The sequence below is a fragment of the Zingiber officinale genome, chromosome 1A, assembly GCF_018446385.1.
Source record: "Zingiber officinale cultivar Zhangliang chromosome 1A, Zo_v1.1, whole genome shotgun sequence".
Lineage (NCBI taxonomy): Eukaryota > Viridiplantae > Streptophyta > Magnoliopsida > Zingiberales > Zingiberaceae > Zingiber > Zingiber officinale.
In genome coordinates, this window is record NC_055987.1 from 188,060,474 (window position 1) to 188,072,176 (window position 11,703).

The window sequence follows — 11,703 nt, forward strand, 5'->3', positions numbered from 1 at the left end:
AAACCTGATGGGTCAGTAGATAAATTCAAAGACCGTTTAGTTGCTAAGGGATTTAAACAGAAAGAATGGATTGACTATTTTGACACTTATTCTACTGTTACCAGAATTACTACAATCCTAATATTAATAGCATTGACATCTATATATCATCTTGAGGTCCATCAAATGGATGTCAAAACGGCATTCCTTAATAGAGATCTTGAAGAAGAGATATATATAGATCAGCCTGAGGGACATGTAGTTTCTGGAAATGAGAATAAAGTTTGTAGGTTAGTCAAATCTCTTTATGGTTTGAAGCAAGCCCCAAAGTCATGGCACGAAAAATTTGATAGGGATATGATATCGTTTGACTTTGAAATGAATGACTCTGATAAATGTGTGTATGCTAAAATGAAAGGTGGTAATTGTATTATCTTATGTTTATATGTAGATGATATCCTATTTTTTGGTTCTAACTTTTCTATTATTAATGAGACTAAGGCCCTCTTAACTGGTAAGTTTGATATGAAGGATATGGGTTGTGCTGACATGATTTTAGGGCTGAAGTTGACTCGTTCAACTGATGGAATAACAATTTCTCAGTCACTCTATGTTGAGAGAGTATTAGAGAAATATGGCTATAGGCAAGTTAAATCTGTCGTCACACCCTATGATCCTTCAAAAACTCTCCACAAGAATAAGAGTAGTATGTCAGTGTCTCAATTAAGATACTCACAAATAATAGGTAGTCTAATGTATTTAGCAAATTGTTCTAGACCTGATATTTCTTTTGTTATAACGAAATTGAGCAAATTTACCAACTGTCCGGACAGAACGCATTGGGATGCATTAGACAGAGTATTCAGATACCTAAGAGTCACTATATCCTTGGGCTTGTGGTATGGGAGATTCCCTGCAGCCCTGGAGGGATATAGTGATGCTAGCTGGATAGCTGACACTGCTGAGTGTAAATGTGTTACTAGTTATGTCTTTACACTTGGAGGCAGTGCAGTTGCTTGGAGGTCTGTTAAACAGATGATTATAACCCGTTCTACATCTGAGGCAGAATTATGTGCTTTGGATACCACAATAACTGAAGTTGTTTGGCTTAAGGGTCTTCTTTCTGAAATTCCCTTGATGATGAAGTCAATACCTTCTATTTCAGTATACTGTAATAATCAAACAACAATAGCTCAGATTAGAAGCTCCAAGTATAACCAGAAACAGAAGAGACATGTACGAATAAGATTAAAGTCTATTCGTGAGCTAGTGTCTCTTGGAGTGGTGTCATTGGATTTTGTAAGTTCAAATGACAATATTGCCGATCCACTTACTAAAGGACTTGATTATGAGAAAATCAAGAGATCCAGTAAGGGAATGGGACTGAGGCCTATCTTGGTTTCATCTATAGCGGCAACCCAACCTATCTGATTGGAGATCCCAAGAAGTAGGTTCAATGTGGTATCAACAAGTTATAAGGGTGAACCGTAAGCATCAAATTGATTGAGATGTAATCTTATAGTCTCTTCCCTGGATAGATGCTTGACTGCTAATAAGGATGAGCTTAGGAGCTCTTAATGAGTTCAAGGTCTTAATGACAGGATGCTCGCAGTACATCCTTGGAGAACTCACCTATGTAAGTGTAGTTGTGGGGCCGTAGTGTGTGTGTGTTTGGGGGTCTCTAGGCAACTCTCCTTACCACTTATAAAACAAAATTCGGTCCCATGGTCGTAATGCACCAACCCAGAAGGATTCAACCGTCGCCGATGAGTTGTTACCAATTGATTTTCACATATAAAAGGTTTAAGTTCAAGACTGAGTTATCTTCAAATCTATATGAATAAGATTGGTGTACTTAGGTGAAAATTCAAACCGGAAGGTATTTTTACTGAAAGCTCATTGCAACCAAGTCTCAGAACATGTCTTTGTTTTCGACCAAAATAATTTGAATTAGTGGGAGATTGTTGAATTCTGTATTTTTTTTTAATTCAAACTATTTTTCTTATTTTTTGTTGTTATTCATATGTGTATGCATTTAGTCCCACATTGCTAAGCAAAGAAGGTTAGAAAACCTTATATATAGAGCCCTTCCATCCTTGTTTAGCAAAGTTAAGGGGGCCTACACGCATGCGCGGGCCAAGCCCAAATCAAGTGGTTTCGGGGGTTCGAGCCGGAAATCCATAAACCGAGCGTTGCGCACGCGATCATCGTGCGCAGGGGGGGTGCAAATCCCCAGCTCGTGGGCCTCACGCTTGTAGGCGGCCTGGTTTATTTTTGCCAATCTTTGGTTTGGTTCTGCTCCGCGTATGAGGGAACCGACGCACGCTTTGGTCCCCTTAACTTTGCTAAGCAAGGATGGAAGGGCTCCATATATAAGGTCTTCCAACCTTCTTTGCTTAGTAATGTGGGACTAAATGCATACACATATGCATTACCAGAACAACAACAAAAAATAAGAAAAATAGTTTGAATTAAAAAAAAAAACACAGACTCAACAGGATTTAACTTTGACCCCATATTAAATTTGTTTTAGGGTAAAGTTTAAATCCGTTAAATGAGTTATGAGATGGATCTAAGTCCATTAACTAGATTTAGAAGAGGTGATTTACGAATTTCAATGAATCTGTTCTGAATCGGTCATTATTATAATAATAATAATATTATTATTATTATTATTTATATTATATAATATAAAATATATAATAAAAATATCTTATTTTTAAATTTGTTGAATTGTATTTTTTTTTTTAATTTAGTGGGTTGGCGGATCCAACCTATTATGGACCCGTAAGATTTTGAGCGGGATCGAAACGGGGTGGATTGAAAAACAAACGGGGCTAATTAAGTTCGGGCCTATTTTTTTGACAAGGTAAATTCTGGAATTGATTAAATTTGATACGAATTCGTCCCGTTCTCATCCCTAAGCTTGAACCTTTCCATCAGGGTCCCCTCTTTAGATTGCGCTGCATTCAGTTTCCAGCTTGTCGGTGCAGAATGGCTCGACTAAACAAGTGAGAGGAGTAAGGTAGTTATTTCGAACTGTGCATTTTTCACCAAACTAATTAAACGCAACAATAAGACATTCAATAATTTAAAACTTATTCAGACCACAGTGAAACGTAGGCCTAAATTTTAATTATCTAAAAGGGCCGACGACAATCGAGCAGCGGAAGAAATGAGTCCTTGAAGTTGGCTGATCTACCAGACCAACTCGATTTGTGCCATCCTTTCCCCCTTTCCACCAGAATCACATTTATAGTTCACTACTTTCTTATTTACTTAAAATATAATTTTATGATAATTTATATGATGTCATGTGGTGGAGAGCACATGAAGAATCATGCATGTGCAAGTAGAGGAATTGGGATTTCACGGCGGCGCCATGTCTTTCCCTCTCCCCCAGAGGCGGATTTACATAGTGACTTGGGGGGGCCATGGCCCCCCCACCCCAGTCCATGTGTAAATCCTGGATCAGTCCTGCTTTTAGCTCTCTTCTCATGAGCAAAATTTGAAGACACTCAAGCAGAGATCTCTTTTCAAAATTGTCGTCCGGAGAAACCAAAAGTTGGTGGATCATGGTGAAGGTTTATCCCAACACTGAAGCATATTGCGTAGCCAGTGGCGTTGAGGTCGCTAACAACGAGAAAGATAAAAGTAGGGTGCTGTCAGTGTGGAGGAGGTCTCTACTCTTCAGTTGCAGACTTGACAGACTCCATATCTACTAGACTGGAGTGTTCCAAAGAATAAGATACAATGAACATTCAACAAAGGATAAACTAAGCCAAAGAAAAACATTGACAAACTCCAGATCTGCTATTACAAAATTCAGGGAATGGAAATAGTGTATATATTGATAATAGGATGCCAAATAGAGGCATTTTGCGATCAACAAATAGACCCCCTGAAAAACATCGAGTTATGTTGGTCAACAGTGAAGAATTTACTGGGCTCTATAGGTGAAGTTGAGCAGGTGAAAGCTATATATATTTTTGTTTGATGGCAAATAGAGTTGTAGATAAGGAGTACCTGCATGTGAAGAATGTCACGAATGTGAGAGGAAAGCAATTCGAATACTCAGACGCTTCAGCTTGATGTAGTAATTAGAGTACCTAACCAATTAATAAACCCATATTATGAATAGCAATAATGAAATGCAAAGTAATAGATGCTGAATAGATGTGAATGATCAAAAGGATGGCAAATTGAATTCTACCCTAACGTTATCATATAACTGGTCTTTAGACCATACAAGTTCGCATGTAGCTCCGATGTGAAACAAGGGCCGACAGCTTATTTCAATGTCACAATATTACTTCGAGATATTGATATCAAACTACCAATAGAAAACTTAGGTCACGAGTTTTTCTAAATATATAATGAATTCTAAATTCTCCCGCACCATCGACAATGAATGTAGCGGCACAAGTTTTGGCCCCCCCAATGTTCAAATCCTGGATCCGCCCCTGCTCTCCCCCCACACTTCACCTGCAGGCTCCTCCATTAAGTAGACAAGGAATAAAAGGAAAAAGCTCAACGGATTAATTCAAACAAATTTGTCCGTTGCATTAGCTGAATCACATGCCTTCAATGAACGAAAGGTGCCAGATATAGCGAACTAACTAATTAAGCTTCCTGATGGCGACTGACATGCATGAAGAGGCAGGCTCTCTCTGTAACATGGCAGCCTCATCAGCAGACTAATTGATCACTTTGTCCTTTCATGCCGTTCTTTATTTTGTTGTAGATTGTGCAGCATCGGTCGAGGCCTCAGTTTTACGTGGTCAATCAGCAACTGCTTCTTAATGATTCTCCCGAGTAGCGTAAGTCGGTCAGACAACGCCGTGTATTTTGACGGGAGGATTGGCCTCGTCGTCAAAACTTTGACTGGCCCTTACGTGCATCAATGGCTGCCAACAGAAGTTCGTCGCAGGAATAAAGAAGATATCGAACACATGGTGGACGGTAGGTTTGAGATATGCATATTAATTGACTCGTCACCGACTATCGATGTCGATATGACATCCATATATCGCATTGATCTCATGGACTCCGTTAAAAGAGGATTTCTGTATGAATTGATCTGAAATGCGTAGAAATTGATCTCAAATAAAAGGATCGTCTTTTTTGATGAATAAAAAAAATTATAATAAAATAAAAATATAAAATTTTATATAATGAATTACCAGAAAATTTAAATTCTAAATTAAAAAGATAAAAAATTAAATTATTCTCAAGACTATAAATAAATAATTCTAATTATATAATCTAACATCCCCTCAAACTCAAGATGCTACAGCAAGAAGCATTGAGAGTTTGTCAGATAAAAATCAGAAGTACGAAGCGGAATGAGCCTTGGTAAATATATCAGCTATCTGCAGTGAGGAAGGAACAAAAAGCAATATGATAGTGACAATCTGTAGATGATGACAAGTGAAATGACAATCTATCTCAATATGCTTCGTTCTCTCATGAAAAATTATATTGCGCGCAATCTGAATGACACTCTGATTATTACAATGAAGAGTAGTAGATTTCTGAAGAAAAACTCCCATATCTGCAAGCAACCAACGTAATCAAACAATCTCAGAAGTAGCGGTAGCCATGACATGATACTCAGCTTCTATGGAGGATCTCGAAATAATAACTTGCTTCTTATTTTTCCAAGAGATAAGAAAAACTTCAAGAAAAATACAGAAGCCAGTGGTTGACTTACGATCTGTAAGATCACCCGCCCAATCAACATCAGAGTATGCATAGAGCTCTAATGAGGAAGTAGAAGGGAATAAGAGGCTTTGAAACTGAGTTCCTCGAAGATACTAAAGAATACGAAGAACAGCAACCCAATGAACTGTGGTGAGTGCAGTGACAAACTAACTAACCATATGTACAACATACGCAATATCAGGACGAGTCACGGTGAGATAAACCAAGCTTCCCACAACTGAATGGTAGAGATTAGGATCTGGCAAAGGAGAACCATCTGATGGAGAGTACCTAGCATTAGTCTTAAGGGAAATATCAACTACTTTGTTGTAAGTGAGACGTGCATGCTCAAATAGATCAGCTATATACTACAACTGAGATAAGAGATAACCTTTAGGTGAAGAAGTGATTTCAATCCCCAGAAAATATAGCAGTAAACCCAAGTCTTTCATAGAAAAACAACGAGCTAATTCAAATTTCAAAGACTCAATTCCATCAAAATCATCACCAGTAATTATCATATCATCCACATATAAAACTAAAAGTATACGATCTGCACGTGTGCACTTGACAAATAAAGCTGAATCATGATTACTGGGATGAAAACCAAGCGAGGTAACCACCGTGGAGAACTTAGCAAACCAAGCACGTGGTGCTTGCTTGAGTCCATAGAGAGCTTTGCGAAGCCTAGAAACTTCACCAAATCGGTGAGCAACTCCAGGAGGAGGCACCATTTACACTTCTTCTTGAAGATCACCATTAAAGAAAGCATTTTTGACATTCATCTGAGATATCATCCATTGACGAACAGAGGCAACAACAATTAACATATGAACAATGGTCATTTTAGTAACAGGGGCAAAAGTTTTCTCATAATCCATGTCATACTCCTGAGAGTAACCTTTAGCAACAAGACGAGCTTTGTACCGTTTGATAGAACCATCATATTTAGTTTTGATCTTATAGACCCAACGAGAACCAATGGCACGTTTCCCTGGTGGCAAAGGTACCAAATCCCAAGTATGAGTATAATGTAGAGCAGTTAATTCCTCGTCCATAGCAATCTGCCAAAGAGGATTACTAACAACTTCTCTATATAACAAAGGCTCAGAAAGATGATGAATAGAGGCAACAAAAGAGACAAAGGAAGTGGAATAACAAGAATAAGCAAAATCAGGTAGTTTAGTAGACTTACGAGGACGTGTAGACTGACGAATAGGATTGTCCGCAATCTCTGGAGGTGAAGGAACAGTCATAGGAGTGGGAGGTGGAGATGGAGGAGATGTCTCGAAAATACCAGATTCAGTGAAGCCATCATGTGGAAGAGTAGCCATGGGGGGAGGCTTCATCGTTGTCGATACTGAAGGGATCAATGCGAATAAGATCTGCATGAGTTATGTCATGTAATAGAAGAGGTATGGAGAAGAAAGGAATATGCTCAAGAAACACAACATAACGAGAGACATACAATTTTTTATTAACTGGATCAAAACAATGATATCCCTTTTGACCAACACCATAACCAAGGAAAACACACAAAGCAAACTTAGATGACAACTTATCACGCTAAACATATGGTTGGAGAACAAAACAAGTACAACCAAAAACACTTAAAGAGGAATAATCAGGAGCATGACCAAATAGTTTTTGAAAAGGAGACAAATCTGAATTGTGAGAAGTTGGAATCTTATTAATCTTGGATTCCCATATCTTGTTGTCGAAGTGCACGTGTATCTACTTCTAATTGATATTGTTTGGTAAAGTTAGACTGCATATATAATCTTGCCAGATAATCCCAAACATCTTTGGTTGTCTCATACTTGGCCAACTGAGCACAAATGGAGTATGAAACAGAATTATTGATCCATGCAATAATCTTCTCATTATCGGTCTCCCAAATATTCAATGACTTTATATAATTATCAGCATTAATGCTCGTAGGTTGAACTCGCACACCTGAAACATATCCCCACATATATTTTCCTCGTAAAAATTTTTTCATCACATATCCCTAATACGAATAATTTTTTCCATCCAATCGGACACTGATCGATTGAAGCGAATCTTCTATGCGATCACTCATGATGATAGAACAAATTGTGTTCACGAATAACCGAATACAAAAAAAAAAAATCAAGTATTGCGAAAACAAAAGAAACTCAATCAAAACTATACGATTGTGCCAAAAAAAAATTTCGAGGCTTCGCCCCGAACCCCGAGCGGGGGCGCGCTACCCCTCGCACCCCCTAGCGAACTCACCATGGAGTTCGATCTGCGAAAACTATGGATCGAATTAACAGTTCTTCAATCTAATTATCAAAAATATAGAGATGAAGACTCTGATACTATGTAGAAATTGATGTCAAAGAAAAGTAGCCGTCTTTATTGATGAATCCCAAAAAAAGATTATAAAAAAAATAAAAAATACAAAGTCTTATATAATAAATTATTAAAAAATTTAAATCCTAAATTATAAAAGTAAAAGATTAAATTACTCTTAAAATTATTGATCCGGCGGTAAAGAATGGGGGATCCACTTCCTGAAGGGTCTCAGCTTGAGGACAGATGGAGGGCTGACTAAGCGGTTAATGGCCGCGCCGAGCAGCTGAGTAGGTCCGAGCGGAACCAAAGATAACCCAGCCAGGCTTGGGTTTCCGACGCCAAGACAGGAGGATTGAATGGCCGAGCGGGTTGTCCGTTCGGCTAGGATAAGGGCGAGGATACAAAGGTTAGCCGAGCGGCCTATGCGTTCGGCTCGAGATATGGGATGTCAGCAGAGGCATGTCTAATGATTATGCCGTACACAGAATTTCACGATAGAAGATCTTGCAGTCACATCATGGAGAGGTTGATACAGTAGCGGTATGGCCTCATGGATGCCCTTCTGACAGACCCATACCTGGGCATGGTCGAAAGCAGGAGATTGCTTCGATTGGCGCGCCCAGGCTTCTTGGAGAGGTCTATATAAGGTCTTCATTTCTTCACCGGAGGTACACAAGTCTTCATTCTGCAGCCACTTTCTTCATCCATTCCTCGCCTGACTTGAGCGTCGGAGGGTCGTCGCCGGGACACCCCCCCTGGCTCGGTTTTGTTGCAGGTTCGCCGGAGCACTCGAGGATCCAGCAGGGAGCGCCACGTCCCCAGCGTTCGTTGACCCCTGGTTCGGACAGGATCAATTTGGCACCGTCTGTGGGAACGCACCTGTATCCGAAAGGGAACAATGGACGAGGCTGGACGACAACACACGGTGACGCTTTCGACGGAAGAACTCGACGCTCTGGTCGAGATGAGGGCCGCCAAACTTGTGGAGTTAAAACAAAAAGCATCAGCCGAGCGGCCTGAGCAACAAGCAACATCTGCATCGGGTGGCCGAGCGGACGCACCTCAAGCCACCGTTGCATTCCATCGGGCCTTATTCCGCACCCCTGAAGCCGGGCCAGCTCGGAGAGATAGAGGATCTTCTTCCGACGAAATGCCTAGGCGAGACGCCAGAAAGGGGAAAACCCCCCGAGCGGACTCATCTCCCGAGCGGATCAATCGCCAATTTTCGGAGGCTATTCTACGAGACCCTCTGCCTAAACATTACGCGCCCCCGGCGATCGGCGAGTACAATGGAACAACAGACCCGGATGATCATCTGGGTAACTTCGATAACACAGCTACGCTCCATCAATATACAGATGGAGTAAAGTGCCGAGTCTTTCTTACCACTCTCTCGGGATCGGCTCAACGGTGGTTTCGGAGGCTGCCGGACGGATCCATCACTAGCTTCAAGGACTTCCGAACAGCCTTCCTCCACCACTTCGCCAGCAGTCGGCGTTATCAGAAGACAAGCGTCAGCTTGTTCGCCATCAAGCAAGAGCCGAGAGAATCACTTCGAGCTTACATCCAGCGATTCAACCAAGTGGCGATGGATATTCCAACGGCCACATCAGAGACGATGATGAATGCCTTCACGCAAGGCCTTATGGACGGGGACTTCTTCCGGTCGCTCATCCGAAAGCCACCCCAATGAATATATCAACGTGGAAAAAGCGCAGGCAGCCAGGAAAAAAGAAACACCAACCGAACGGGCTCCTCATGCCGAGCGGAGACCCTTAGCCGCTCATCAACCGCCGAGAGGACCAAGGGCCGAAGCAACCCGCTCCCCTCGTGTGAGGTCCCATGTACAAGAGGTAGCTGCCACTCGGCCTAAGCCAAAGAAGAGATGGACCCCTATGTTCTGCTCCTTCCACCGGACGGATACGCACAACACGAGGGATTGTCGAAGTCTTCCCTTCGTGGCTAATCCCGTTCCTAGAAATGCCGAACGACGGTCCCCTTCCATCGACAGGAGACCCAGGACCCATGAAGCCGACCGGACTCGCACCGAGAGGCGACATCAACAGACGTCCGATCGGCAGCGATCTCCAATACAGGAGAATCGCCGAGCATCCAGAGAACGATCCCGACCGGCCACTCGAGAAGAGGAAAATAGGAGCAATACTTCCCGCGGCGAGATCAATGTTATTGCTAGTGGGCCGACCGGAGGAGATTCCAACCGAGCAGAAGGCGTCCGGCGATCGGCTGCAGCCAGGAACGGGCAAGTGGACCGAAATCACTTTCGGGCCCAGAGAGTCTACGACGACGCGCTGCTCATTACAGCAGTAATAGCAAATTACACTATTCACCGTGTATTTGTTGACAGGGAGTTGGTCAACATCATATTCAAGAAGGCGTTTGACCAGCTGCAAATTGATCGAGCCGAGCAGTTTCCCATGACAACCCGCTCTACGGGTTTACGGTATGAAGTTCGACTAGCCATATCGCTCGGAGAGGAGCCGCTCAGAGGACCGGGACAATAAATTTCGTGAGTGGTCGATTCTCCTCGTCCCTAACGTCATTTTGGGCCGCCGCGCTCGGTAATTCCGAGTCGTCTCAACCTTCCACCAGAAGATGAAGTTCCCTGTCGAAGACAAGGTGGGAGAGGTACGGGGAGATCAGTTAGCAGCTCAGCGGTGTTACATAGAGATGATCCGAGCAGAAGCCTGTTCCGCGCGGAAGGCGCCCCGGATCGAGGTGCACGCCATAACCGAGAAACCTCCTGCTTTAATTTATGATGAAAAGGAGGAAGTTCAGATCCATCCGACCCGATCGGAGAACACGACTTTCATCGCCTCTGATCTGGAGGAGGAGCAGAAGGAGGAGCTGATCCAGTGCCTCCAACGAAATCATGATGTCTTCGTCTGGTCGACACATGAGTTGCCCGGAATTTCCCCGAGCATAGCGCAGCATGAGTTGCATGTCCGACCGGACGCTCGGCCAGTGAAGTAGAGGAAAAGGGATTTTAGTGCCGAGCAGAATGCCATCATCCGGGCGGAAGTAGAGAAACTTCTGGAGGCCGGCCATATACGAGAAGTACAGTTCCCGAGTTGGCTGGCTAACGTAGTATTAGTCTCCAAGCCGGGCGGCAAGTGGAGAGTCTGTATTGATTTTCGGGACTTAAACAAAGCATGCCCCAAAGATTTTTATCCCCTGCCCCGGATAGATCAGCTGGTGGATTCTACAGCCGGCTGCGAATTAATTTGTATGCTTGACGCCTACCAAGGCTATCATCAAGTGCCGCTCGCCAGTAACGGCCGACGGCACATATTGCTACAATGTGATGCCGTTTGGATTGAAGAATGCCGGGGCCACTTATCAACGCTTGATGAATAAAGTATTCAGAGAGCAGATTGGGCGGAATCTGGAAGTTTATGTGGACGACATTCTTATCAAGTCCGCCCGAGCGGCCGATCTCTTCAAGGACATGGAAGAAACCTTCCGAACGCTTTGCAAATATGGAGTCAAACTAAATCCCCAAAAATGCCTGTTCGGAGCGAAAGGAGGGAGTTTCTTGGGATACATAGTGACCGAGCGGGGAATCGAAGCCAATCCCAGCAAGGTGAAAGCTCTGCAAGACATGCCGCCTCCAAGAAATACAAGGGAAGTGCAGCGGTTGACCGGTCGGATAACTGCTTTGTCCAGATTCATCTCTAAAAC

At 42.7% G+C, this 11,703-nt stretch overlaps 1 long non-coding RNA gene across 2 annotated transcripts; it reads right to left on the reverse strand.

Annotated features, from left to right (window-relative positions):
* Window positions 1-3,726: 3,726 nt before the first annotated feature.
* On the reverse strand, window positions 3,727-4,457 carry LOC122013572. Of its 2 annotated transcripts, XR_006120593.1 has the most exons (3): window positions 4,379-4,457; window positions 4,006-4,088; window positions 3,727-3,880 (listed from the first exon to the last, which is right to left on the reverse strand). It is a non-coding gene; the product is annotated as an uncharacterized LOC122013572 (long non-coding RNA). The 2 variants fall into 2 exon arrangements; XR_006120592.1 differs by having other exon boundaries at window positions 3,727-4,088.
* Window positions 4,458-11,703: the final 7,246 nt, after the last annotated feature.